Source organism: Gambusia affinis, linkage group LG11 (genome assembly GCF_019740435.1).
Source record: "Gambusia affinis linkage group LG11, SWU_Gaff_1.0, whole genome shotgun sequence".
Taxonomy (NCBI): Eukaryota; Metazoa; Chordata; class Actinopteri; order Cyprinodontiformes; family Poeciliidae; genus Gambusia; species Gambusia affinis.
This window is the reverse complement of record NC_057878.1, coordinates 8,672,988-8,699,323: the sequence shown is the minus strand read 5'-3', so window position 1 is coordinate 8,699,323 and position 26,336 is coordinate 8,672,988. Positions and strand designations below refer to the sequence as shown.

The window sequence follows — 26,336 nt, the reverse complement described above, 5'->3', positions numbered from 1 at the left end:
AAGCTGCCCCATTGCTTTAATGAGTACACACACGCACACCCCGACACACGCATACACACGACTGCTTGGCTATTAAGCTCCAAGAACAGGGGAAAAACTATTTGAAAGTGAATTTTAGATTTCCGGTCGTGGAGCTCTGCCTGGGAGAGGCAGCCAAGCAAAGGCGCAAGCAGTGCAAACACATACACAGCTACACGCATACACACCTCATGCACCTCACTGCTTCAGCCCCGGTTGCTCTCGCACACAGCATGGATGATCAAAAGAGGCCAACGGCTGCCGACCATTATGCCAATGACACTTTGAGTAAGAGTCCAGAGAGCGCAGCGACATGACAGCCATTAGGGATTGAAAGTGGGACTTTAAAGGAGGGCTGAAGGATAACTGTCAGTGCAGAATCAAAGGCGGAAAGTGAAATCTTCATAATGCATTGCAGTGGAGAAAATTCTTGCTCTCACTGTCTCTCTAAACTACTCACTCAAAAGTATCCCATACAGAGATGCACCGTTCAAATCAGCCCCCTTTTCCAAAAAAAAAAGAGAAAAAACACATGAAACAGAGACGAACAAAGGGCTGATGAGGGGAATTCAGAGACTGGCACACTGGTAAATGAAAGCGAACAGCAGTGCGGGCCATTGTGCGGGTGGTAGGCAGATCATTAAGGACTGGACTGGGCTACACTCACAGCAAAGGAGCAAGCAACTGGAGCGCTGCACCTCTGTTTCCTCCAGCTTACATCCAGCTTACAAATGTGATTGAAACAGTATGGCAGCACAATTAGAGCTAATGAATAACACTCTGCGACGGTAATGTGGAGCACTTAAAACTTTGTTGAAAATGCAAACTGAAGCTTTTGTCACTAAGTCTCAAAATACAGCTCCATGTGTTTACCGCTGAGGCAAAATTTCAGGAATCAATAACCGGGTCCGAGTGAAACTCCCCGTCCTTCAACTATAATGTCTGTACTTATTGTTTAAAAAACATAAAGGACTAAACAGAGGGTTGCCCTTTTTGTCTGGTTTTTGATAGCTGAAATCAAGGTCTGCTGCTGGCACTGACCAAACACTCCCAGCTTGGCAGAAAACAGCCTCTAATGTGTCTTTCTGTCGCATAATCAGGGATTTCACACTCTAAATCTTTGATCATGGGAGAACCCTCTCTGATGGGAGAACCCTCCAACTGCTACCCCACGCACGCACACCCCAACACACACGCATTCACACATCCCTTTGGGTCTCTGATCTCCCTCCAATTAATGATGTCAAATGAGTGTGTTTACAGGCTCATTAGATCACTGCTGCAGAAGTAAAGCACCGCCCTGCATCATCCAGCACACTCTCAGGCATCCAGATCCAGAGACTTGCTCTGTCTTGACACCGTCCTTGGAGGATAGCCTGATGGCAAGGCACCAAAGTGCTAGTGCCATCGCAGTCATAGCAGCGGCTCTGCGCTGGTAGCTGAGCCATGATGGCACCACTCCACACACTCGGATGCACTTACAACAATTTACTAGATGTGCAACCCAGCTGGACCGCTTTGGAGCCCGTTCAGGACGGTGATGCAGCCAAGTAAATCCCCTCAAGAGCTCTTTGAGTTTTGAAGGCTTCGGCCAAGGCCTGGAGACACACTGTTAGGTGTTTGAGTCTTACAGAGACGAAATTAAAGAAAAGGAAGCACATCTATAAAGAAAGGGAATAACGGAAGAGACAGAAAATTTAAAAAAAAAAAAGGAGAATAAAAAAAAGAGATGGCAGCCGGAGAAGATACTCTCACTCCAACCGGGAGTTTTTCATGTTTCATTTATTAACCAATTAGTCTCCCTTTACCGCTGCTTGTTACCACAGAAAGCAGCATGTAGCCTTTAAATAGAGCCTATGAGCGCAGCTGTGGACAGCACGCAGGCCTGGTTCTGAACTTCTCCACTGCCCCCTGCTGGCTTGGAGGTCAGCCTCAACCTCCTCCAACTGAGAGCGCCACTTTCACCTTAGCACTCAGACAAGGAGCTCGCTCGAGCCCCTCGCTTTTCAACCGGAGGTAATTATGACACTAATAAGAAGCGGAGCAAATCAGAGGGCTACATGTGGACAGGAAGGCGACTCTGACATGGCGCTTCAATTACAGAACAGTCTGTCTTTGTGGAGCCTGAAGACGAAAGGGTTTGAAAGGAGTTAAAGAGGATGAGGGAGAGCGAAGAGAGGAGGAGGGCATATACGGCCTCTCTAATTCATATTTAATATCTGCATCTGTGTTTCAGAGCACCGGTAATGTAATCATCTCCTTAATTAGGCAGCAACGATTGTTAATGCAGGAATCGTAAGCAGAGTATTTCACATTTGGGAAAAGAAAATCACAATGCACAGGGCAATGAAAAAAACTAGTCATTTTTAAGATTGCTGGGATTTCATGTGCTACACCAGCAGATTGTGGAGTAGAAGAAAAAGGACCCTCGCTTTACATTTTTCTTCAGAGATACAAATCTGAAAAGTGTGGCATGAATTTATCTTCAGGCCCTGAAGTGTCGATACTTCGTAGAATCACACTGTCTTTCATTTTGACTGACTGGGGCAAAAAAATACAGTCATAATCTATTTTTCCCCGTCATTTAAAAAAAAAAATCATGATAATGACATATCTAGCAGCATTTAATTTTATTAATATTCACCAAGCTTCACAGAGACTTTGATCTGCCTCCTTGTCTGCGCTGAAGCAAAAGCGTCCCACAGCATGATGCTGTCACTACCATGTTTCACACTAGCAGTGGTGTATTCAGGGCAATGGGACAAAAGCTTAAATTATCATTATACCTTTTTACACACGTGTTTAGTGTCCATTTGGTGCATTGTGGCACACTTTAAAATGTCTTCTTATACATTCTTCTTGCAGCTCTTACATAATAGTAAGATTTATGGAGTGCTGGACTAACTAATGCTAAGTTGTGCTAATGGATTATTCCACAAGAGTTATGTTGAGCTTCTCCAATTACTGCTCATGGAAAGCGTACAGCGCTACTCTTTCCAATTCTAAATGATGGAAAGATTTCTAAAGTTTTAAGTATTATTTTTAATAACTTCTGTTGTAAGCTGGTCCGTAACTTTATTCCTGACATCATTATGTTTGTTGAAAAATATACTTTAATCAGATTACACACTGATTTGGTGAATTCTGAAGGGAATTTTACAGCAAAATTACTAAAAATGCATCCACTTGTAATTTGTAAAAACAATTTAAAACTGTTCCACTGAACTTTATGGCTGTAATGTGATACAAAGTTCAATGGATATAAATAAATTAGCATGGCACTGAATAAGATAAAATCACATTTTAGCAAATTAGAATCCAAATACTTTAGTTAAAAAATTATTTTCACCGTTTCTTAAGCTTACATTTGAGATATTTGCCTAGGACTTGTCTTAGTCTGGTACTTTCCTCCCTGGGGAATAAACATCGCACTTCCTGGCAGTCTGGATGACATGGTGACCCCAGCTGGAGTGACATAACTCTCGGAGGAGAGTGCTGGCTCAGCAAATACTGCTGTAAACAGTCACTCAAGGCATCATGATGCTCAAACGCCTTGGAAAAAAAAACAAAGCCACACACACACACGCCAGCAAGTGACACTGACAGTGACAAATACCCCTTTCAGATATCACACTCAGTAGGTGAAGAGCTGCACACACTGTATAGGAGGCGTACAAGCAGGGGCTGACTGGCACACACACACACACACACACACATCAACACCGGATGGCACATTACTATTCTATTGAGGTTTAACAGCACCACCTACTCCTCCCATTGGGAATTCGATAAGCTGGAAAAGTCACGGCATTTTTCAAACACACAAACGTGTAATTTTCCTCTTCTGCTGCCACCCAAATTTTCTGGCACAAGGATATTTCCTGAATTGTCCTCCTTCTATTTAGTAAAGACTCCAATAGTCCTTGCAGGTTGGGTTATATTAAAGCCATTAAAAAAGAGGTGGTTTTTTTGTTGTTTTGGTCTGTATGGTTTAGGCCCCTGCATCTGTTTTGTTTTGCTTTTTTTTCCCCCTATCCTCTGGTCCTCTCTTATCTCGTTACACACTCTTCAGGCTTTGTGGTTAAATTATGTATTAAGGTCAATGTCAAAACACGGAAGATGTGTAATCTGCAGGGAGTTTCCTTTTATTCATTATTACAGTGAAGGCTGAGCACAACTGTCAGCTAGCCAGAGCTGTGCTCAGCATGGAAGCTTATGTGCTCAGCGGGGCCCCACCGAGCCCATCTCTCTCCTCTCCCCTCTTCTGCTGCTCTCCCCTGGCTTCTGCTCCCCCCCCTCACTCACTCACACACACACACGCAAACACACTCTTCTTCATACTCTTCTTCCTCCTGGACAGAGCCCTGATAGATTTACCCAGCTAACCCCATCTCACTTTGGGATCTCCCTCCTCTGCAATGCCAATCTGATAGCTGTCAAGTGCACCTATATGCCAGAGCCATAAATCTGAAGGAGGGGGATAAGTGTGCGCCTGAACCTGAGGGGAAAGAAGAAAATAGGAGGGATGGGGGGATGAAGGGGAAAAGGAAGGGGGTGTTTACCAAAAGGAGGGTGTCCCCTGGTTCTCTTTTCGTCGCAGTAGTTTGTCTAATCTGGAATTATGTCAGGATACAGCGCCGCGGTAGGAGGGTACGCCCTCTTCCCCTACACTGTAAAAACACAAAATTGTTCTGTGTATTTCTGGTATAATTTCTAGAGTAAATATCTTAGTACACATGAATTAAGACAAAACCAACATGCAAGTAACTTTTCAGCAAGATATAGGAGTTTGTTTTAAGTGAACGATTGATGAAAACGCACTAGTTCCACTAGCAGATTATTTCATTTATAGTCTGCCTGAAACACCAGGCAGACTATTTCTGCCTAATATTGAATTAACATTAACTACCTGCTTGTTCGGATCAGCGCTTCTCTCTTCGCAGAGGAGGATGGCCAAGCTTCTTGGCGTCAAACTGGCACATTACATACACAGCAGGTAAACGTTCATAATTGGGCCAAAATTTAAAACTTCCAACACCTCCAGGAAGCGATTGTTTCTCAACAGTCGAGAGCCAAGACTCTCCGTTCGAAGCGAATAGTGTAGGACGAGAATCTGTTGACCAGGCTACCTCTTCCCCTACCCGCAACAAAACAGAAAGCAGCGGCTGTCAGCATTTTTGTGTTTGTTTGTTTGTTCTGCTCAAGGTTAAACTGACATCACATTATTTGTTGACAGGATAAGCTTTCGCCCCTACAGGGATTTGGATCGAGAGGCCTTGCACCGTCTTGGCTCCTGTCTCACAGCAGCTCCACACTTGACCCGTTGTTTTCTCAATTGCTGTCAGTCAGAGTTTGAGCTCTGTCAGATACATCCTGACAGCTTTGGCACGGTCAGCTTTGAAAGCCGTGGATGCCTTTAACTCAGGTTTGTAATCTCCTGCTTTAATAGCTCGGGGGGTGAGAGAAACAGTTTGATGAATCAGTCCAGCTTTGCTCCAGCCACTGTAATTATCTTCTGATTAGATTAATTCGGTTAGGCCTCGCTCGCATTTATAATACAAACAGCATTCCTGGGAGGCGAGCACTTTGTCATGTTAACGTTACGCAATTATTTCTGTAAGTGATAAGTGCTGCCGTTTATCGAGCGTGTGACATGCAAAGATCCATTAATAAGCAGAATCCAGCAGCAGAAGGTAATGCATTCAGAGCCTGAGAAAATGCTTATTGAACTTCACACTTTGTCACGTTACAATAAGAAACTTTAGTAGACTATAATGGCATTTTACCTAAAGTATGGTCTTAAACCTACGGGTACACATGAAGAGGAAAATAATATATTACTTTAAATAAAAAAAATTAAAAATGCACAAAATTCATTTGTAATCAACCCTCCTCACCCTAAAAATCCCAAATAAAATTTAATGCAACTAATTGCCTGCACAAATTGCCCAATTACTAAATGGAGTCTGATTTAATCTCAGTGTAGTTGTTCTGTGAAGGCCTCAGAGGTTTGTCAGAGAATAAATCACTTTTTTTTAAAAAAAGCAAAGACTGTACAGGAGCTGTACACGTTTGAACTGTGTTTACATAAATTGTTTGTTGGGGCTTAATAAACTCAATAAATTTCAAATACCACACATTTAAGTTTCTTGGGTTTTTTTTGTGACTAGTTGTGAACTGTTCAATGAGCATCAATGCTTCTGAATGGAGTATATAAAAAAAAATACACAGGCAGCTGTTTTTGTAGACTGAGAAAAAGGAGATAAAAAGAAAAATAAACTTCAAAGAAAAGTAAGGAAGGTGGACAAGAATAACAAAGCCTGGCCAAGGTTATTTCACGTTTCTACCGCTGATGGAGTGACTGATGGAGAAAGGTCGCAACCTCAGCTGCAAAAGCAAAGAGGCCAAGGTTTGCTTTCTTCTGGAAATCGACTCCCTCCTTCAAGCCTCCTTGCTTTATCTCTCTCCTCCTGCAGGCTCTTTCCCGGTGGTTTTGCCGCCTCTCTCTCTGTCTCTCTCAAAGCTCACATGTTGTGCGTAGGAAAATGCCTCCTGACTGGTGGGCCTAATTACTGGCTCCTCACTGACCCACGCTGGGCCGAGGCCTCGTCAGAACATTGATTCAACATGAGCCCCGTGCCGGCCAGCACCTCACACTAATGAATACTAATGAATAATTATCGCTTGCCGGCTGGCATGTCGGCCCACTGCAGGGACACATGCGAGCGTGGCCGCTTGTAGAGCTGCAGGAGGAGCATTGGAGGCCCTCAACGAGGAAAACGGGCGGCTCGGACAGCGCGAGGCAAGGCTACGTATGAAAGGCTCCCAGAAGGGATGCAGAGGAAGCATATACAGCCCTCAAGGTTAAGCAGAGGTAACGCTGAGCCGAGTGGCGTGCGCTGACCCCTGTGAAGACTGTTTTGATTGCCGTGACCTGTGCAGGGCTTAAGGAGCAAGTCATGGTAGTTGATATGGGTTCTCCTGACGCTTAGGGTAGCAACTCGGGTGGTGATGATGAAACATGTGAGCCTCAAGTGTGGTATCAACCAGCAGAGCAATGGAAACCTCTGATCTGCTTCCTGTAGATCAGAGTTTTAAAGACATCTATACTTTAATATGACTGAGAGGAGGTGGGTATTGAATTGAAACCAATGAGAAAGGGACTTTTTTTTTTGAGTTTTTCAGGTAGAACCATTTGAGAAAATGGTGAATAGTGATGAGATTGTCAATTACTATTTGCAGAAATGTTCTTTAGTGTTTTTTCTTCAAAAAATAAGCACCTGTTCAAGTGTTTGTTCACACATTTTATATGTTACCTGCTATGACACTGAATAGTTATTTTAAAAAGCATCCATGTTTTATATGTATTTCATTTTATTTTGCCCAAATTAATTGACTAGTTTAAAAGGAGAATGACATTTTTATACAATCATTAAAATAAATATTTCAATGCTGCCGGTTTCTTATTAGACCAATAAAAACTTTAAAGAGGCTGCACTGTAATTTTTATTAGTTTTTTTTTTTGTTTTTGTTTTTTTCTTTTCTGTACAGACAATTTTCCACTTAGAAGCCTGGATTCCTATCTAGATCATGACAGGGTCATTAGCAACATTCTGCCATTAGTCTGAATAGCAATTTGAAATGAAATCTTTATTTATTTCCAACAAGTAAAATGTCAAAGAAACCTCTCTTTTCACCACAAATAGTCATGCTTATTTAAATTGGTTGGTTTCCTTGTGCAGACAGTGCATGAAGGTACAACTGATACATATTCAACAGGGTTGAGGTCAGGCCTAGTCAACATTCAATGAGGTTTGCTTCTTTTATCTATTTTATTTATTCTGTTTGGAACATTGCCCTATTGTGTCATTTAGGTCTTGAAGTGAAACTGGAGAATTTCAAAAAACAAACCAAAGTGCTTCATACGACATTCAGACATTCACCCATTCGTGCACAGATTCACCTCTGACCCCCACCAGCAGGTGAAGTGTCTTGCCCTTGGATAAGACGACAGAGGCAGACGGAGTGGGGATCAAACCACCTACCACCATCGCCACCATAGTAGAGAAACAAGATGGCCTCTCCAACATGACTCACCTGGTTCCACTCATCAATGTCCCCTTCTTCCAAAGAATTGGAAGAGATCCTGTCCTGACAGACTTCCTGTTGACATCGTTTCTGAAAGAAGGCCACAGTTCATCTCCCAGTTCTGGAGGGTGTTCTGTAAAGTTCTTGGGATGCAGGTGAGTCTCTCCCTCTGGTTTTCATCTGCAATTTGGTGAGCAAACCAAATGACTTAAGCATGAGGTGGACACAAAATTTCAAGTGCTTTGTGAACAGGACTCTACTAAATCGTACATAAACTATGTAGAACATTAAAAAGAAAAAAAACAACACGCATACTTCAAAAACATCTCAAGACTCAATTGCCACAAAATATTTTTGATTTAATCACCTTTAGATCCCCTTAATACATTTCTAAATGCCTGAATACATTATATTGTGGAAAACAGTGAAAGCAGCAAAACATCTTGTGGAACAGTACCCACCTCAAACGTTTTGAGTATTTATGGATCATTTTTAAAAGCTGGTTCCAAGCAAGGAAACCAACCAACCTAAATAAACTCTAGTATGTCTGATAAAAAGCGCCACTAAATATCCAGTCAAATCAAAGCCATAAGTTTAAACCAGAACACTGTTTCCCAGAAACAAATAACCAAAATTTAAATGCTGTCCTAAATGAGAAACAATTAAACATAAAATTCAATCAAGGCTCTAAACCGTTGAATCTTTTTTTGTTATTCAAAGGAGGAAACCCTAAGGCTTACACTTGAACATAAATGTACTTTTGCTTACGTACGTATTTAACAAAGTTAAATACACCGAAGAGACGCTGCATGTTCTGGTTAAAAAACACCAATGCATATTTAAACATCAAGTTGTCAATTTATGGGAATTATTTCATAAAGGTTTTGCTCCAGTGTATCTTATTTTACTTCTCAAAGGCTACTTTAACTGTGTTTGGCGCCGCTTTGTGAATCTAGATGCTAAGCAAGTGAATAGCTCTGTGTCAGTTTTCCTAAAAGTTTGAAGAGCAAAGGTGGTCAAATTAGTCTCATATGATAAATGACTTAATGAATAAATATGAATAACTGTGTGAAACAAAAATTGTAACTGCATACTTTAAAGAAATATTTCTATAACATTTCTCAAATGCTCAAATAGATTATTAAATTCATCTTTTATAATAGTTAACCAGAACTTGTTAGAAGCAATCACTTTGAGTCAATTTAGTTTTAATGAACTATCTTGTCTTTCAGCTTTAACCATAAAAACTACTGGGAAAGGTTAGCATTGCTACTGATGAGATTATTGGGCTGCAGGCTATCAATCAAATGATAGTGTCTGAAATAAATATTCATGATGTGTCATGTATGAAATAAAGTTAATCATGACATTAATTTGTACTTTTTAAAAAGTATTTACACGTGTACCTGTCCTATGAAATGTCTAATGTATTTCTCACAATTATGTTTAAACACACATCTAATAATATTTGCTTAACAATAATTATTAGATTAAAGCGCTTATGATAGATTATAATCATAGTCTAGATTAATTTACAAAAAAAAAATAACATGGCGGAATAAAAACTGTATTTAAACATGTTTAATTAGGAGTTCATTGGCTCATTACATTGGCTCATGTAAACCTCTAAATCTTTGCTTTTTAAGCATAAGTTACCCTAATGCAAACATTGTTTAAGCCCTTATTTTAAACTTCAATAGGCAGAGAAAACAGTACATTTTGTCTCCAGAATACCTTCAGTGTTAAGTCACAGTCAGTCTTTGTATCCATGCTGCAGATTAAACTACCCTGCTACTTAAAACTGACTGTGGGTGTTTTATGTGGGTGCGGGATCGTACCAGCCTGCTGCTTTTCCCCCTCATGAGGAAATGTAAAACTTCTTAGTGTGTTATTTTCTCCCCGTTTATTCTTTTGATCTGTGTGTATATTGTCTGCAGCTCTTTGAATTTCAATTTCGGCGTCATGTAAGCTTTTTTTTTTTTCTCCTTTCTTTTTTTTCCCCTATCGCAGCTGAGGGTTACAGCTCTAATAATATTCAACTTTTAGGTCACAGCGGAATGCTAATTAGACTGCTATTTTAATTAATATGTCCCTGCAGGTTTCTGTATCAATTCAGTTTTAACACAGAGCGCCGTGCACTTTGAGCCAATAAATTAAAACAAATTCCCAAAATAAATCGCTTCAAAAAAAAAAAAAAAAAAAAAGCAACGACTGTAAGGTGTACAGGAGCTGTACTCGTTTGATCTGTGTTTACATAAATTGCTTGTTGGGGCTTAATAAACTCAATAAATTTCAAGCCACTCTGGGATGCTTCTCAAAAAGTTTCAGTAAATCATAACAGATGTTCATTATTTACCCAAAAAAGACCATCATCTCATGAACTTATTTACAAGATAAAAAAAAAAAAATGTACTCAGAAACAAAGGCAGATGAGTGCAGGCACCATAATACTACAGTGTATGGTGTGTTTGTGCTGCATTTAAGGACTTCAAAGTGCTTCACTTTCCATCAGAGGGTCATTTGTCTGTCGGCATTTGTGTGTGTGCATGTTCCTGAGCTCGTCTGTGTGTATGTGTGTCACTGTGGATCCTCCCACTTCCATCCTGCCACTCAGTTTGTCCCATTCATTCATCATGTTGAGAAGGAAAAGAGAGGCCGCTGTATTCTTCTCATGATAATCAACCGCTGCTCAATTTGCTTCACTTCACTGCACAGAACTCACACAGACACAAAATCAAATTTGCTGCAAAATTTTAAAACACAATATATTTTCCTGCCTATTTGTATCGTTCTCTCTCTGGTCTCACATTTGTAAAATATTTTGTTTAAAAGACTCAAGTTAGGAAATAACTAACAAAATAAAAATCTTCCCAGCCCACATTCAGCTCCCCTTAAAGAAATAGAAGAGTGTTTTTGCACTCTAATCAAAATTTATATTCATGGACTAGCAGGGAGGGGGCTATTTGGATGTTTATTATACTTTAAAATGAAGTGATTCGCACTTCTCTGCCTGAAAGGTAATTAATGTGGGGAAATCTTGAATTAAAGATGTAAATCCTGACACTTTGGCAGAGTTGTGGTGAGGGGGGGAGCGGTAAGGGACAGTGGTCTCCAAGGTCTTGATTATTCTTAGCGTATACCAATTAACACCATGTATCTTCTTTTATGTTCACTTCAATTAAGGGCCTTTACAATTTTTAAGTTCTTTTCTTCTCAGTAGTTAGAGAATGTCAGAGATGCTGATCAAAGGCATTAGCTGCGGTCGGTGCACCATAGGTGATGCTGTTTTGCATAAGGAAATCTACATATTGCTAAGAAGGTTTTCATTTCATTTTGCATGAATTATGGAGCCAGAGATGCTGCAAATAGATGGAGGTTGGTGAGGGATAGTCATGGATCTCAACAAAGACATGTTCTCAGAACTGAATCTTTTCTGTAACCTGCAAATTTAGTCAAATCTTGGACGATTGTGGATTTTTGTGTCAGAAAACAAACCAACACCAGTTGAATGCATCCGATGTTTTGGCCTCCAGCTCTTGTGAAGGGCCTGCATGCAAGACCTCTGGTGTACAGTTATATCTGTCCACTGTAAAATCTTCCTCGCATAAGCAAAGCTCCTGAGGTTATTACATTAGGAATAGTTGTGGATTAATTTAAAAATATTTTGCCGAAAGAGTAAAAGTCTTCAACACTTTGTTTAAAAGTTCTGAAAATTAGAACTTGTTAAGATCTCCTTCACTCAATTGCTTCCTTATTAAGTTGAATTTTCTGGATTTCTTTGGCTTCTTTCTTTGCAGTTTAGTTGTTTTTTTATTATTATTATTTTGGGGGTCTAAAGAGAAATCAGCAAATATCCAACGAATTTTGCAATTTTTAAAACTGTGCATGCATCAATGTAGAGAGTTTTTGTCCCTCTGCAATAAAACAAGATATTTGATTGCAGTAACAAGCTGCACAGTTACAAAAGAAATATGTGGAGGGAAAATACGGTTCTTGTCTGGTTTTCATCCTCTTCAATTTCTTCTTACCTGTTTTTGCCTATACTGCACTGAGAAGTCAGATGTCCTTTGTTGTTTGAAACAACAGCAGCGCCCTATTAAGTTGGAATTAGATTATTTATTAGCGCGTTTGATCATTTGTATCTTCTTGAACCAGTTGAACACAAAGAGACATAAAATAAACATTTCAGAGCATGTTCTCTATTTATTTGAATGTAGTAATGTAAGGGAACATATATTGTTATGAGTTTGTAGTCACAATAACTACAGAGTCCCACTGGTTTTCTAACTTTATTTACTTCCAGCATTCCCAGTAGAGTCAGGGAATGAAATATTACAGAAATTGTAATAAATTTTAAAAACTATTCTATAAAAGCTGACCTTTTCTTTTAAACACACATCTATGATACTTGAGGGCTATTAAACATTTTACAGCAAGTATAACGTTAGCATAAGCCATGTTTATAAACTAGGTATGGCCTTATGACAGTTCTTAACTGTGATATTTTAAATTATACCACTGATATTCATATCAGCCTTTCAGTTTTTTAAACTGTAGGATGATGAGAATAATGATCGACCTTCTGATTTTAAGTTACAGGATCCTTCTATCTACCTATCTATCTAATGGCTAATATCTACTAGCCACAAAACTCCATTACAAAGTGCACCACTGCAAACAGATGCTGGAAAAAACAGGCAACCTGTTCAGCTGTGATAATCACTGCTACCAAATTCAATTACTCTGTCAGCTTCCAATAAATCAATGAGCAAAAAAAAAAAAAAAAAAAAAAAAAAAAAGTAAGCGACCGGCAATGAGGAATGGCCATCCGGTTCTTGCCTGTGTGCTATCCCGCTGATGTTCCTGTGATGGTCGTCCTGGAGATATTGAATGCTCTTTTAAGCAAAGTGCTGACATCATAATAAAAGGGCCACCGCAAACTGGCCGGCTGTGCGGTTTGGAAGCTTCAGGCCAGAGAGATGGAAGGCCTCTGAACGAGGACGAAAAAAGACCGTCTTTAAAGTCAATCCAAGCAAGTGCTCTGTGTGGTTGCATTTACCACACATAATGAAACTACAAAAGGCTTCCTGCAAAATCCCATACAGATGAGCCACAAATGGCAGATGACTTTAAATAATTATACAATTTAAAACGATCATGATGAATAATGTGTTCAGTGGTGCCTTTCACATCAAAATTTTTCAGTCCTGTCAGTTTACCTGAAGCACTAAAAAACACACCTAGACGTGTGGGGCATAGATTGAAAATGACATAGCATAGAGTTTATTTTTAAACAAACTCAAATGCCCTTTCACCTCTGCGTGTGTGCATCTGTGGCTAACTTCTTCTGATGACAGCGTATTTAATCCATTGTTCGAGACCTCATGAAACAAACGAAGGGCTGGCAAATTCAAACATCAAAACATGAAGCTGGGCGACATGTCTGTGTGTTCATAACCCAGGTGTCTTGAAGCATTATTAACAAAAAGGATATGCATTTCTGAGGCCTGTACCAGCACCAGAAAGAGACCGTCTCCGAGAAGCACACGCAGCTCAGACAGCCATCTAGTGTCGGACGTGAGCAACAGCAGAGGGTTCAAGCAGGGGAGAGAAGGCACTTTACTGCGTTGTGTGTATGTCCATTTGAAATGAGACATATTTCAGATGAACAAGCAAATCAAAACATAACCTCACAAAGGCTGGATTAAGTATGCAGTCAGGTGTTGTGTGACATCATTACACCCATGAAGTAGAGAAAAAAAATGCTCAAGCTGCTTTTGTAGTCTCGATGTGGGGCACAGGAGGCACGCTAATGGTCAGAACTGGTCTTTTCAGCCCACACAGAACACAGTGCACCCTGGTTTAGCCTAATAATCAGCCCGCTATGAGATCTTACCCGTTTTCCCAGGGATGCTACAGAAATAACAAGACGCCAGCTCCTGGAGGCTGACTCTACCTCCACCTCTGTGAAGAACCTAGCTCTACTGCTACATTTTACCTTGTGTTTGCATTACAGGAGTACAAAATGTGACTTTGTGAAGCTTTTTGTTAATGCATGCAACCTAAATAATGTGTGCCACTGTGTACACATTGGGAGCATGAATATGAATTTTGCTGAGTGATCAAACAAAGACACAAAGGGAGGCCCAACCTGTTGTCGACTCAGCCCCTTTCGTTCCCCTGCTGTGAAAAAATCCTGCTCCCATAATAATCGCGCATCTTTATGACAATAGGTGTTAGGCAAAGCACATAATCAGAAACGCATAAATACTGCACGACGCTGCTTCATCAGCACACGTGTGGAGAGGGTATATGCTCAAGTTTCAGATATTAAACAGTTTATCTCCCTCACTCGATCGCTCTCCCTCCCCTCTGCCGGAAAAGGTCTCGGCCTTCGTACAGTCACAGACTTATCATCTAATTGCTTCCCATTGATCCTGTCCGATCAGGTGCCTGATGCTCGTCCTTTTCCAGGGCTGTGTCCTGAGCATTTCTGCCAAACCCAATCAAAAAAGCAAACATCTGTTTCACTTCTCATAAAACATCCAGCGGCGAGAGCAACACAGCAGAGCATTGTTTTTGTGCTGCTGGAAAAGGTTTCGGCAAAAACAGTATCGTCTGATGTTTGTGAACTTGTTTAGCATATTTTGTTACATTACAACCAAAAACGTAGTTGTACTTAAGGCATTTTATCTGACAGATCAACGAAAAAAAGAACCAACAAATAACATAAACTCATATGGAGGTTATATGGAAAGTATCTGCCCACATCAACTTTCAAATGTTAGCAGATCCTCAGCTGAATTCAGGATTTTGGACTTTTTTCATGAACTGACAACACTTTGATCTACAGTGCCTACAAAATGTACTAACCGCAAACATTGCACATCATCACAAACACAACATCCCTACTGTGAGGTATGATGTTGGCAGCATCATGCTGTGAGGATACTTCTCAGCAGCAGGCTCTTGAAGGTTTGTAAAGGTAGAAGGCAAAATGAGTGCACTAAAACATAGGGAAATCACAGAGCACAATTTGCTTCCACCAATTTGTTTAGAACTACAGCTAAAGCCACACAGAAATGATTTGAAGACAGCAATGTGGATGTTGTCAAGTGACCCAGTCAAAGCCCAGACCTCAATCCCATAGAAAATTTGTGGTTGGACTTGAAAAGGGTTGTTTTGCAAGAAAGAATGGAGGAAAATTGTCCAGATGTGAACACCTGACTGCTCCATGCTGCGATTAGAGCCAAAGGTGCATCTACTAAATACTGCCTCAAAGGGGGGGAATATTTATGTAGCCACTTATTTTACATATCTTTATTTCATTGACATTATTTTGTAAAGAAAAAAAAACAGTTTTCACTTTGACATTAAAAGGGTACTTTTTTTTTCTTTTTTTTTACAAAAAGTAAAAGTTGATCATGACAAATTTTTAAAAGCAACAAGAAGGGTAAAACATCCAAGAGAGTGACTACTTTTCATGAGCACTGTAAGCCTTCAGTTGTAACTCTGACTTTAAGGAAATGGTTGTTCTCTTGTTAGAAAATGAAGATTTACCCCAATGTCAAGTCTTCTGCCGTGTCTAACAGGTTTTCTTCCAAGGTTCTAGCTACCTTTCCAATAACTCAAACCAGCTTCCCTGTCGCTGCTAAAAAGAAAAAAAAGAACCTCTACAGGAAGGTGTTGCCATCATTACGTTTTGCTGTGAGTGATGGCGTATTTGGAGTTTTAGTTTTCCACCACACACAGCAATTTTGCAGATTTAAACCATCAGATTTATTTATTTAAAAGCACATCAATAAAGGACTATATCAAAGAATGCCGTCACTGGACATCAACATAAAAATGAAAAACAGGAAAGAGACATGGCATTACGAAACAGGTGTATAAAAAGACATCCCTGAATTTCAGCCCCATTTGCAGAGCAGCTTCTTCCACACTGCCGTGTTTCTTATGGTTTCCTTTTAACAATTCAAAAATCTTGCACTTTTACATACTCCAGATTTAAGAAGGCATTAATAATAGTTGTCCTCCTGTCAATACACTCCCAAAACAGAGCTGTTATCCTTGTAGCTGCTCCAGAGTTAGCTTATCTTATTTAATTTCTCTATTTGAATTTCACAACTGAGGGTAAGTGAAAGATATATTCTTTCTTTGCACAATTATGACCTACTTCATATAGATCTATCACATAAAGCCCCATTGAAATACATTTTTCTTTGTCATTGCCAAAAACGTTCCAGGGTGAAGCACCATATGTGTGTGTTTTGTTAAGACAGATTTCTCCGTTCTTTCTCATCCAGAACAGATGAAGACCTCAATGTTCATTTTGAAGTTTGAAATATAGTTAAATCATTCTGGATGGGCAGCCTAACAGAGAACCCCCATTACCTAAAGGCAAGCAGAGAGCCTGTGAGCCTCCAAGAAGAGGGGGTGCAAGAACAACCTTGTTTACTTTGGACGGCAGCTAGAGACTTTTCCGGTAAGGTGAACCCGGATCAAGGATTCTGGACAGAAACGCCAAGCTCCACCTGAAGATTAAATGAAATCGGCATCAAACACGAAGGCCAGTGTATGTTAGCAGGCACTGTGCTGGATCTGTTTGGGATTTCTTTTTGGTTTTTTTTGTTTCATTCTAATCAGCACATAAATTCAAAATACATCTTGTTTTTTTAACACCCCAAAACCTGGACGAGAGCCACAGCCCCCGATGAGAAACGTTCAGCCATCACAGCTTGACTTCAATATGCTCGGCACTTCTTAGGTGGGATCAGATCAACGGAGAGCCTCAAATTTGTCGCAGACACCGAGGTAGACAGAAGACACCATCTTTGGCGCACATTAAGAGAGCACTTTCCTTCCGTCATGATCACACGTTTCCTTTTTTAAAATTCCTCTTTACTGTGCTGTTGAGTAAGACTCAACCGTCTTGTGACGTCCATAAAAAATATTAACGTTAAAAGTGGAGCGTTCCCCCCTTCCACCATTTGCAATGTGGCTTTAGGTTACTTTGAAAATAATGGCCTAATTAAAGCAACTTCATTTGTTATTGCACGCAAGAAAAGATATTTCTTCAGATCACTGAGCAGCTCCTTACAAAAATAAAACTTTGTTCACAATACTTCATATTTTTCAGAGAGTAAGCATTGAAAAACATTTTTGACACAAAACCACATTTTCTTCAATTGATGATGTTTATTTTCAACTGTTGATGCAAAGAATGATAACATTTTACTTAAAAAAAAACAACATAATCGGGTACTCTATTGAGGAGTGTAAAAAGAGACCACCTACATTTTAGTGTACCTTGCAGGTCTACGCTAGAAAGACTGCTGGGCTGAAATCAATCTTTTTTTAAATCCAGCTGGATCAAATAATAGGCTCTCTGGTTTATTTAAGATTTCAATTGAACCAGTGTACTGGGTTAGATTTTCAAGTCAAAAAATGGGTTAAAGTGGAAAAATAAAATAAAAAAGTCTAATATTAATGCTACTAAAGAAAAGAAAAGAAAATCTCATAACCTGGATGTGGTACCTATTACCTTCGTGGATGAAAAATAAACTGCGAATGGAACATAAAGTGTTTCCAGTCACACTAGCTGTCCAATTTAAAAGTAACGCAGTATGAAAATTAATAATAAATAAATAATAAATATAACGCATTTCGTCTAGTTGGTAAAACTTTACACGTACATATTATATGTGGGTGGAGTGTCGGAAAGATCAGGAGCTTCTTAAAGAGACAAAGGCTAATTACTTTGAAATCATGTTTGATGTATACGGCATTTTTGTAACAACTGAAGGTAGCATGCTTACTTGATAGTGCAACAAAATGTCATTATATGTGTGGAAAATACACATTACTGCACCTTTAAGTGAACCTTACTTCTCTAATTCTGTCATTAACTCTTTCACCATTTCTAATTTTATTCCATTTAAGAAGTTAAATAGAGTCTGATCAGATTGTTGTACAGTTCAAAATGGCTCGGTGAGGATTGATGAGGATCCCTTTAAGCTGCGGCAGAGTTTGTGGCTTAACCTTTAGATGAAACTACCCTACATTTCTCCCTGTCCCAACAGCCTAAACTTGGCATCTGGGTTCAAAAAATAACCCAGCAGTTTTATGTGTGTGTGCGTGTAGTGATGTAAAACCCACCCAAGATGTTAAACGGCCTATCCGTCTTTCTTCATGCATGGAATTTCTTTAGCTGTTCTGTAAATACGGTGTAGCGGCACGAACACCCTGCAACCCTTCTGCAGTGCATTATTCAGTCTCATTCGGATGTACAGGCCGCCCTCCTCTCTCTCCCTCTAAGACGAGCCGACCACTAACACGCCGCACTAATGTGATGTAAAAGTGAATGATGAAATCCGAGGAGGCCAAATGAAAGAGGAACAGGGAGTGTGCGTGTGTGTATTGGTGTGTGTGTGTAAACGCTGGCCTGGGTCTAAGGCGGTGCATGTGTGTTCAAAGGTGAGGCCTTGGGTGATGTGGAATAGGATTCCCTTACCTCCCTATAAGTACAGAGGAGGATAAAAGCCAGATGTAATGACCTTGGTATAATGAAGGCCTTGCTGATTTCCATGAGTTTTCTTGCCTTCGCAAATCAGCCGTTCCATCAGAGCGGGGTTGGGGGGTGGGAGGCCGAGAAGGAAAAAAAGAGGGGAAAAAGGGAGCTTTGTCTGCAGCCAGCAACATATGCCCACAATCGAACACAAACTCTTGCTCCCATGTTCGAGTGATTATGTAAAAGATTCTTATCTTGAGGCAAATTAATAGATGAAACACATTTTTCCAAATGGGTGGGTGTTTTTTTTTTGTTGTTGTTATTTTGGGTTTTTTTTTTTTTTTATTAGGTGACCAATTTACTTGCAATTTCCTGAATTCGTCAGTTATTTACAAAGTGATGTAATGCTCGTTTCTTTTTTATCTTGAAAGCGAAGGCAGTATGTTGTCTAGGGCCACTTTGTGCAGCTAATATGGCAAGACGAAATGAAAGGCTTCAAAAGAGCTCCTCCAGTCAGAGCCGATGCGGTGTTGTGGCCGACATCCAGATATCACTCGACTGCAGCGAAGCACAACAATAGCAAACAATAAACAACTGGTAATTGGTGTGACCTTCTGTTCCAAAAAACAAAACAAAACAGAATAATTCCTTGATTTGCTGCAAATTACGAGCGTTAACGTGTCTGCGCACTGTGACCCTCAGAGGATATCAAAAGGCTCGTGATGGGCCTGTCTTATTAAAGACAAAGCTGGAAACAGATGTACAACACTCTGATCATTATAACTGGCACCAACTCACTTCTGATTCCTACGGAATGCGTGACTGGCATGAGACATCTGTGTTTTAGTGAAATGTTTCTGTGCACCGTCTATGAGAAAGCGAGGGAGAAAGGTGACAGGTGGCGTCTCAGGTTAATTGCGCCCTCTTCAGGCAGTTGCTATACATTCTACATTCTTGTGTAGTGCTTGAGGGGCAAAGGTGCAAATTGTGCAAAGCTCCTTCGTGTTAAAGTTAAGATTTCTTGAGCGAGAAGATATGTTAAATATCTGTGAACATGCACTGAGCTTTCTTTGGCATCCTCACAACTATTCCTGCCTGAGCTCTCCAACTCCATACATGCCACCTCTTTCATTAATATGTGATGAGAGAGAAAATCTCCAAAGGCCCAATAGGCAGAGGCATTGTTTCTCTTTTAAAGTCATCTCAGATGGAGGGAGCAAACTTCACAGCCTCAGTGAAGTGTCTAATGAAAGGAGTCTCCTCCTTCGCGCCTCGACTTCGCACAGCATATTAGGAATCTAAATGTTGACGGAAGACAGTTTGATTTTTTTTAGTGCCTGTGATTTTCTTCTGGAAAAATAAGAATAATGATACAAAAAAAGTGGTAGCCATGAAAGAGCTTACGAGCAGGCACATCTTTGCTCAATGCCATTTTGGGAGGCGGGAAAGTGAGGTTCACACCACGGTTCATTTGAAAGCCTTATCAAACAGAGGCTGTTTAAGGCAAAGATCAAAGCGATTTCTGGGCCAAAATATCACTAGATATCAATATCAATAGCAATATCCTTGGAAGATTTCTGCTTTATGCTAACAACTGTTTCAACAATGTCTGACTATTATTGGAGATAAAGCAGACACTGTGCACAGTGGAACACAGACAATTAAGTCTACTGCTCAGGAGTATAGCTCAAGCATAAGCACCTAAGTGTTTATTGCAGTTTGAATCACGGTGACAGTCACAGGCCTGCTTAAAAGCTGTAAACGTCATTCTTGGAGAAGGAAAACGCTCAGATGAGATTCTGCTTAAGGTCTTGATACAAAATTTATTTTCCACTTTTGAAATTGCTGATGGTTTTCACCACAAAGTCGAGTTTAAAGAGAGAAGACGCTTTAGGACAGGGGTGTCAAACTCCAGTCCTCACGGGCCGGTGTGCCACAGGTATGAATGAAATGGATTAATTACCTCCTGCTTGTGTAGATCAGTTCTCCAGAGCCTTAATGACCTACCGGTAATTATTCTACTCAGCTGTGGTGCAGCAGAGGCACAGCTAAAAGTTGCAGGCCAGTCAGTGGCCTCTGTGGACTGGAGTTTGACACCTGTGCTTTAGGATAATGAAAACATTAAAGTTGTTGCCCTGATTGCTAACTTGTTACCAGGAGTTATAGGAAACGAATAAAGCACAGTAAATAATCATTTTAGCATCATAGCCACTCACAATTGATTCATGCTTACTAGGTTATAAATCTTGTTTAAATGTTTTTTTAGAAGACACTACATATACACCGGTTCTTGCACAGTAATATTTTGTCATCATATTATGAAAATTACAAAGTTGACATCTGTTTCATTTTTTATTATTGTCATTGTGACAAAATAAATTATAGTTGTATAAATAGACTGATTAGATGGGGGGGAACATATCATTAACACAACAGCAACTGTCTGTTATTGTACTCAAGGTAAAATGATGCCTTCTAATTACTGCAAAGGTACTTACAAAAATAAAATGTGCTAAAAATACTGTATGTTTTCTGGAAGACGAAACAATTAAGTATTTTTGTGAAATTATCAAATTTATTTAACCTCAAATTTATTAAACCAATGTTTATTTTATGCTGAAAATACTGAGACTGGGAAAATGTTATAGGAAAATATAATTTTCTACTGTAAGACGGAAGAGAAACCACCTTATTCTTTTCACATAAACCAAGTAAAATGACTCTATTTTATTTTATTACGATTAATACTCAGTTTTATTTTGCTTGGGAGTTTCAAATTGCTGTAGATTTTTCAGTAGACTTGTTTCCCCTAAGTCCAGATAAAACACTAAATAGCAACTCATGACTAAAAGTTGCAGGAAACATCTGAGGCACAGATTAATTTCATCTTTGTATTCACTTTGTGGTTCATTTTTGGTCAATTATAGTCCTTGTTCTATAGTCCTAAAACGCTTCATTGCTTATACACCTGCTAGTCTTAATGTCATGAAAATTGCATTGTTGACATATGAGAGGGGGTTATTATAACGCAAGTATATATTATGGTTGTAGAAATAGACTGATTAGATGAAGAAATTCTAATTTCAAAATAATGTTTTTGGATTGCAGACCAAAGGAGAACAATCCGCCTCCAAAAGCACTGCTCCCAGAAGAATTCATTTGCAAAATATTAGAGAAGTACTCAACCTACCATTAGTTAAATAGTTCTTTAAAAAGGGAATTTGTAAAAACTTTTGGGACATCTTATCATGATCCATGTGGCTTTAGGAATGAGCTGACATCCATCTCTCTCTGTTTTAACCATTTTTTGCAGCATAGTGTATGTGCTGTTAAAATGAAGTATCTGTACATGAATTTAAATTGTAAATGGATAAACAATATGGGATTAAATTCATTCTATATATCTTCTGGGAAATCTGTAAAATCTACATAATTTGGGAAATTTGGGAAAATCTGCAACAGATGTAGAGCTAATTTCTTTCAATGATTAAATGTTTGTGCTTATCTCTGACTCACTCAAAAATGTAAAAACAAAAAATAAAAATACTGCTTGACCAAAGGTTGAAGAACAGGTTCAGGCAGAGGTGGCAAAACAAATTCTTACAAAATTCACTTGGCCCGAGGCTGCAGCTGAACTGGAGGACTACATAAGCTACAGTGCTTTCAGAAGTATTTATGCTCCTTTAACTTTTTATATTTTGTCATTTTTACAACCAAAGATTTCAGTGATAAGCCGACACAATGTAGTGCCTTATTATGAAGTTGAAGGACAAAGTTGTGTGGTTTTCAAAATGCTTTAAATTTCTTCCAGGTAGAATAGCCCGAACTTTGTGAACCACAACATTCAAGTTTTCCATGAATTTAGGCCTGGACTTTGACTAGGCCATTAAAAACCTGAATACACTTTGATCCAAGCCATTCTAAAGCAGCTCTGGCCGTATGTTCACAGTTGTTATGCTACTGAAATGTAAACCTCTGGTTATTCCATCAACTACAACCAGGACCCTTGTCTCTGCGAATAACAGAATAACAACTCCACAGCATGATTCTGCCACCTCCATGTTTCACAGTAAGGATAGCGTGCTCAGGATGACACTCGGTTCAAGTTATACACCAAAAATTATTTTGGCCTCATCTGACCAGAGTACCTTCTTCCACATGGTTGCCTCATCCCCTACATGGCTTTCTTCTTGGCACTCTCCCATTTAGAAAAACAAGTGTAATTTTTCCTCTGATTCATATTTATGTGCTGTTTTGTGCTTCTGTATTATACAAAATCCCAATAAAGTACGGTGCAATTAGTAATGCCAACATGAAACATTCTGGAAATGTCAAGGGGTGTGAATACTTTCAAATTAGGCACAGGCTGTGAATTATGCAACGACAAGATAAGGGATACATGTAGAAGATAAATCTCAAACAATCATTTTAAATGTAAGCTTAACTGCTTTACCCTGTCTATGGCCACTTCTCTTCCTCATTAAATATGCCAAATATTTCGTGTAAATATTGCCGAAGAATGTTTTCCCTTTAACTTGTAAAATTTCAGCCAATTAAAAAGAAGAAATTTCAATATGGGAATTTGCTTTAGAAGAAATGCAATAAAACCCTAAACATATACAATGTCAAAGACCTATTTTTTATCCCCCCAAATCTGAAAAGTGCACCATTTTCAGCACTCCTTATTAGAGCGGATTGCTTATCATCTGCTTCAGAGAGGGCCCGTATAGCATAGCTGACAGCAGTAAAGGAGAGCTGCACACATGAACTCTTCACTAACGCTTTTCCTACGCTAACCAGCTGTCCCCCTGTGGTTTCAGCCTCAGCTAAAAGCTTTGAAATGTCCTTCAAGGCATGGAGGAAAAAGAAAAAAAAAAATAAGACAACATGCACACCGCTTTGGGTAAAATCCTATTTGTACACTGTAATTACACTTTGAAAAGTTGCAAAGTTTAAAGTTTCGAGACCTTCATTTTTCTCTTCTCATTTCAGATATTGATCCGGCTCTAAAATGCATGTGAGGCGGGGTTGTTGTACAGAACAAAGAGGGCTCTCATTACATGTTGCGCCTCAGACAACTTTGAATGCTTCAGATTTGATTTGCTTGCACTATCAAGGGACACATAAAGTAGAATGCAGTCAATAATTTTCACAACTGTGGAACCACTGCTAATCTTCTCTTAACAACAAGGCCAGAGGCACTTTGAATGGGGTTATTAGGAAGGTAGATGGAGGTTTGGAAAGATGGGCGTCTCTGATGTATTTCTTGCAGAAAATAAAAAGAAACATCTGTAAAAACCGTGACAGACAAGCCCAGAAAAGTTAGCCTCGCAACTGCGCTACTGTCTTTTATTCAAAGGTAACATTCTCGCTTCAAAATACAATTTCTGAAAGGCATCTTTTATGCTGCAACTGATTGATTATGTTCCAAATAAAGGCAGAGGCATAAATGCGTAAAGATATTTAAAAATAAAAAAGGAAAAGAAGCAAAAGTAGTGTTTACATCTGTTGTTTCTCATGACCGAAAGGGGACAAATTAGTCTGGACAAAATTTGTTGCGTTGGCTGCGTGATAAGTGTAATTGCCCAGCAACACTGTATTTACAGAAACACAAAGTAATTCAGTTGTTGCTTTTGATTGCAGCGCTTGTGCAAGTAAAAATAATTCCGAGGGAAACTGTTTTTGTGCCATTAAGATAGGGGCCCCATTATCATGTGAAACCAAATGTTTCTTCTTTCCTAAATGACCTGCTTATCTGTCCAGCATGAAATATCCCAATATAGAATATAAATTTTATCTCCCCTCCGCCGGTGTCAAATACTGTGTCCTTTATATAAACTGACCTCTACTTTTGTCGCCCGCTTGCAGTCCTGGAGAGGATACAGCGAGGAAGCCATACAGCCAGAGACCACTTCCACAAAGCAGTAATCAATAAGGATTTCCAGCTCCGCTCACACCAGGTGCTCTGTCAAACCACTTTGGAAGAAATGTGTAAAAAAAAAAAAAAAAAAAAAAAAAAAAAAAAACACACAAAAGAGAGTGAAATTAAGTACAGATGTGTCATTGTTAGCCATGCAAAAAAAAAAAAAAAGTCTGGATTAAATTTGGAAGAGCACATATTAAATTAAATGTGCACAGATAGTCTCTTGAACATAATTGTGGTAATGAGCAGTTTGTGTATGGAGTTTTAATTTGCATAAGAGACATAAATAAAAAAAAACAAAAAACTAATAAACAGGATGTAGATGTTCATTTTAAGTGGGAGGAATTTTCAATGTAAGGTAACTGAGGAAACGAAACAAGCGTAAAGTGCCTCGTAAAATATTCATACCCGTTTCATTTTTCTGTTTCCGTCACGTTACAAGGACAGACTTTACTGCATCTCAAGAAGTAAATTAAATCCACTGGAACCAATTGCCTTAAGCAGTCCGCTCATTTTGAAGTAAAGTCAACTTGAGTGCATTTTATTCTCAGTATAATACCAGCTGGTTTTGCCTCAAAGGTTTTTTTTTTCCTTTTTCTTTTTTAGATAGAACATTAGTGGAAAGAAACAACATTGTGAAGACTAAAGAAGACCACAGATAGGTTAGGAATAAGGTTGCAAAGATCTTCAAAGCAGGGTTGCATCATTAAACAAGGCCCTAAGCTTTGAACATCTCACAGAAATCTGTTAAATTCATCATCTGAAGACATGGCTGTCCACCAAAAGCTACAGGAGAACATTAATCAGAGAAGTAGCCAAGAAGCCCTCGGCACCTCTGGAGGAGTTGCAGAGATCAACGGCTCAGATGGGAGAAGCTGTTCACCTACTGGTTGTTAGTTGCAGACTGCATATATCTAGTATTTATGGAAGAGTTGTTAGAATACAGACACGTGGGAACTGAATACACACACTACCTTTCCCAGCCACAAACGCAACAATGAAAATGTAATTGGAAACATTCTTAATCGGTGCAAGGGGTGAGAATGATTATTATCATCCGGAAAGCTTGTTATTTAATGAGGTTGTATTTGTTTTTAAAAAATACATTTGAGAATCACTCATAATGTAGTTTAGTTTTATGCACCGCTACTAAAATTGTCTACTTTGTTATTCCACCGTCAAAATCTGAAATAAACATAAATTAATACAATTAAATATAGCTGCCACTGTCTCGGATCAGCAGCAATTAAAGAACGTTAAATTTAACACACGGCTAAAAACAGATTTCCAGATTTAAAGATTTTAAATGAGCTGTGCGCAACACAGTGCCTGAAATGTACCTTTAAGTATTTCCCAGGCGTTTTGTTTATCCGTGTTGTCCTGGCTTTCCAGCTAACAGGTGTGAATGATTGGCAATCAGGTGTGTCACTCGCGAATGAGCCAGCTCAGTGTGCTAGATCGTTATGTAACCAAGCAGAGCAGCTCTGATCTTTATTTTTGAATAGAATAGAATAGAATAGAATAGAATAGAATAGAATAGAATAGAATAGAATAGAATAGAATAGAATAGAATAGAATAGAATAGAATTTTATATACAAGAATAACAAAACTGACGAGGTCCATTATAGTGCAAAAAAGAAAAAGTTGTACAAGTTTTGGGGCGAAGGAGGAGTGGGATTTGAGTCATACTTGCTTGTAACAGTCTGCACTGACCCCGGTACTTCATTTTAGTTTAAGCTTTCAGTTCTACTTTTTATATTAAATAATAAGGAAGATCATAATATCAAAATATTTAA

The 26,336-nt window shown here is 39.2% G+C and overlaps 1 long non-coding RNA gene across 2 annotated transcripts; it reads right to left on the bottom strand.

Moving 5' to 3' along the window:
* Positions 1 to 5,042: 5,042 nt before the first annotated feature.
* LOC122839981 lies at positions 5,043 to 25,990 on the bottom strand. 2 transcript variants are annotated; one of them, XR_006372152.1, is made up of 4 exons: positions 25,880 to 25,990; positions 24,460 to 24,592; positions 8,116 to 8,286; positions 5,043 to 5,155 (listed from the first exon to the last, which is right to left on the bottom strand). It is a non-coding gene; the product is annotated as an uncharacterized LOC122839981 (long non-coding RNA). The 2 variants fall into 2 exon arrangements; XR_006372153.1 differs by lacking the exon at positions 5,043 to 5,155 and adding an exon at positions 7,937 to 8,015.
* Between the last annotated feature and the right edge of the window lie 346 nt (positions 25,991 to 26,336).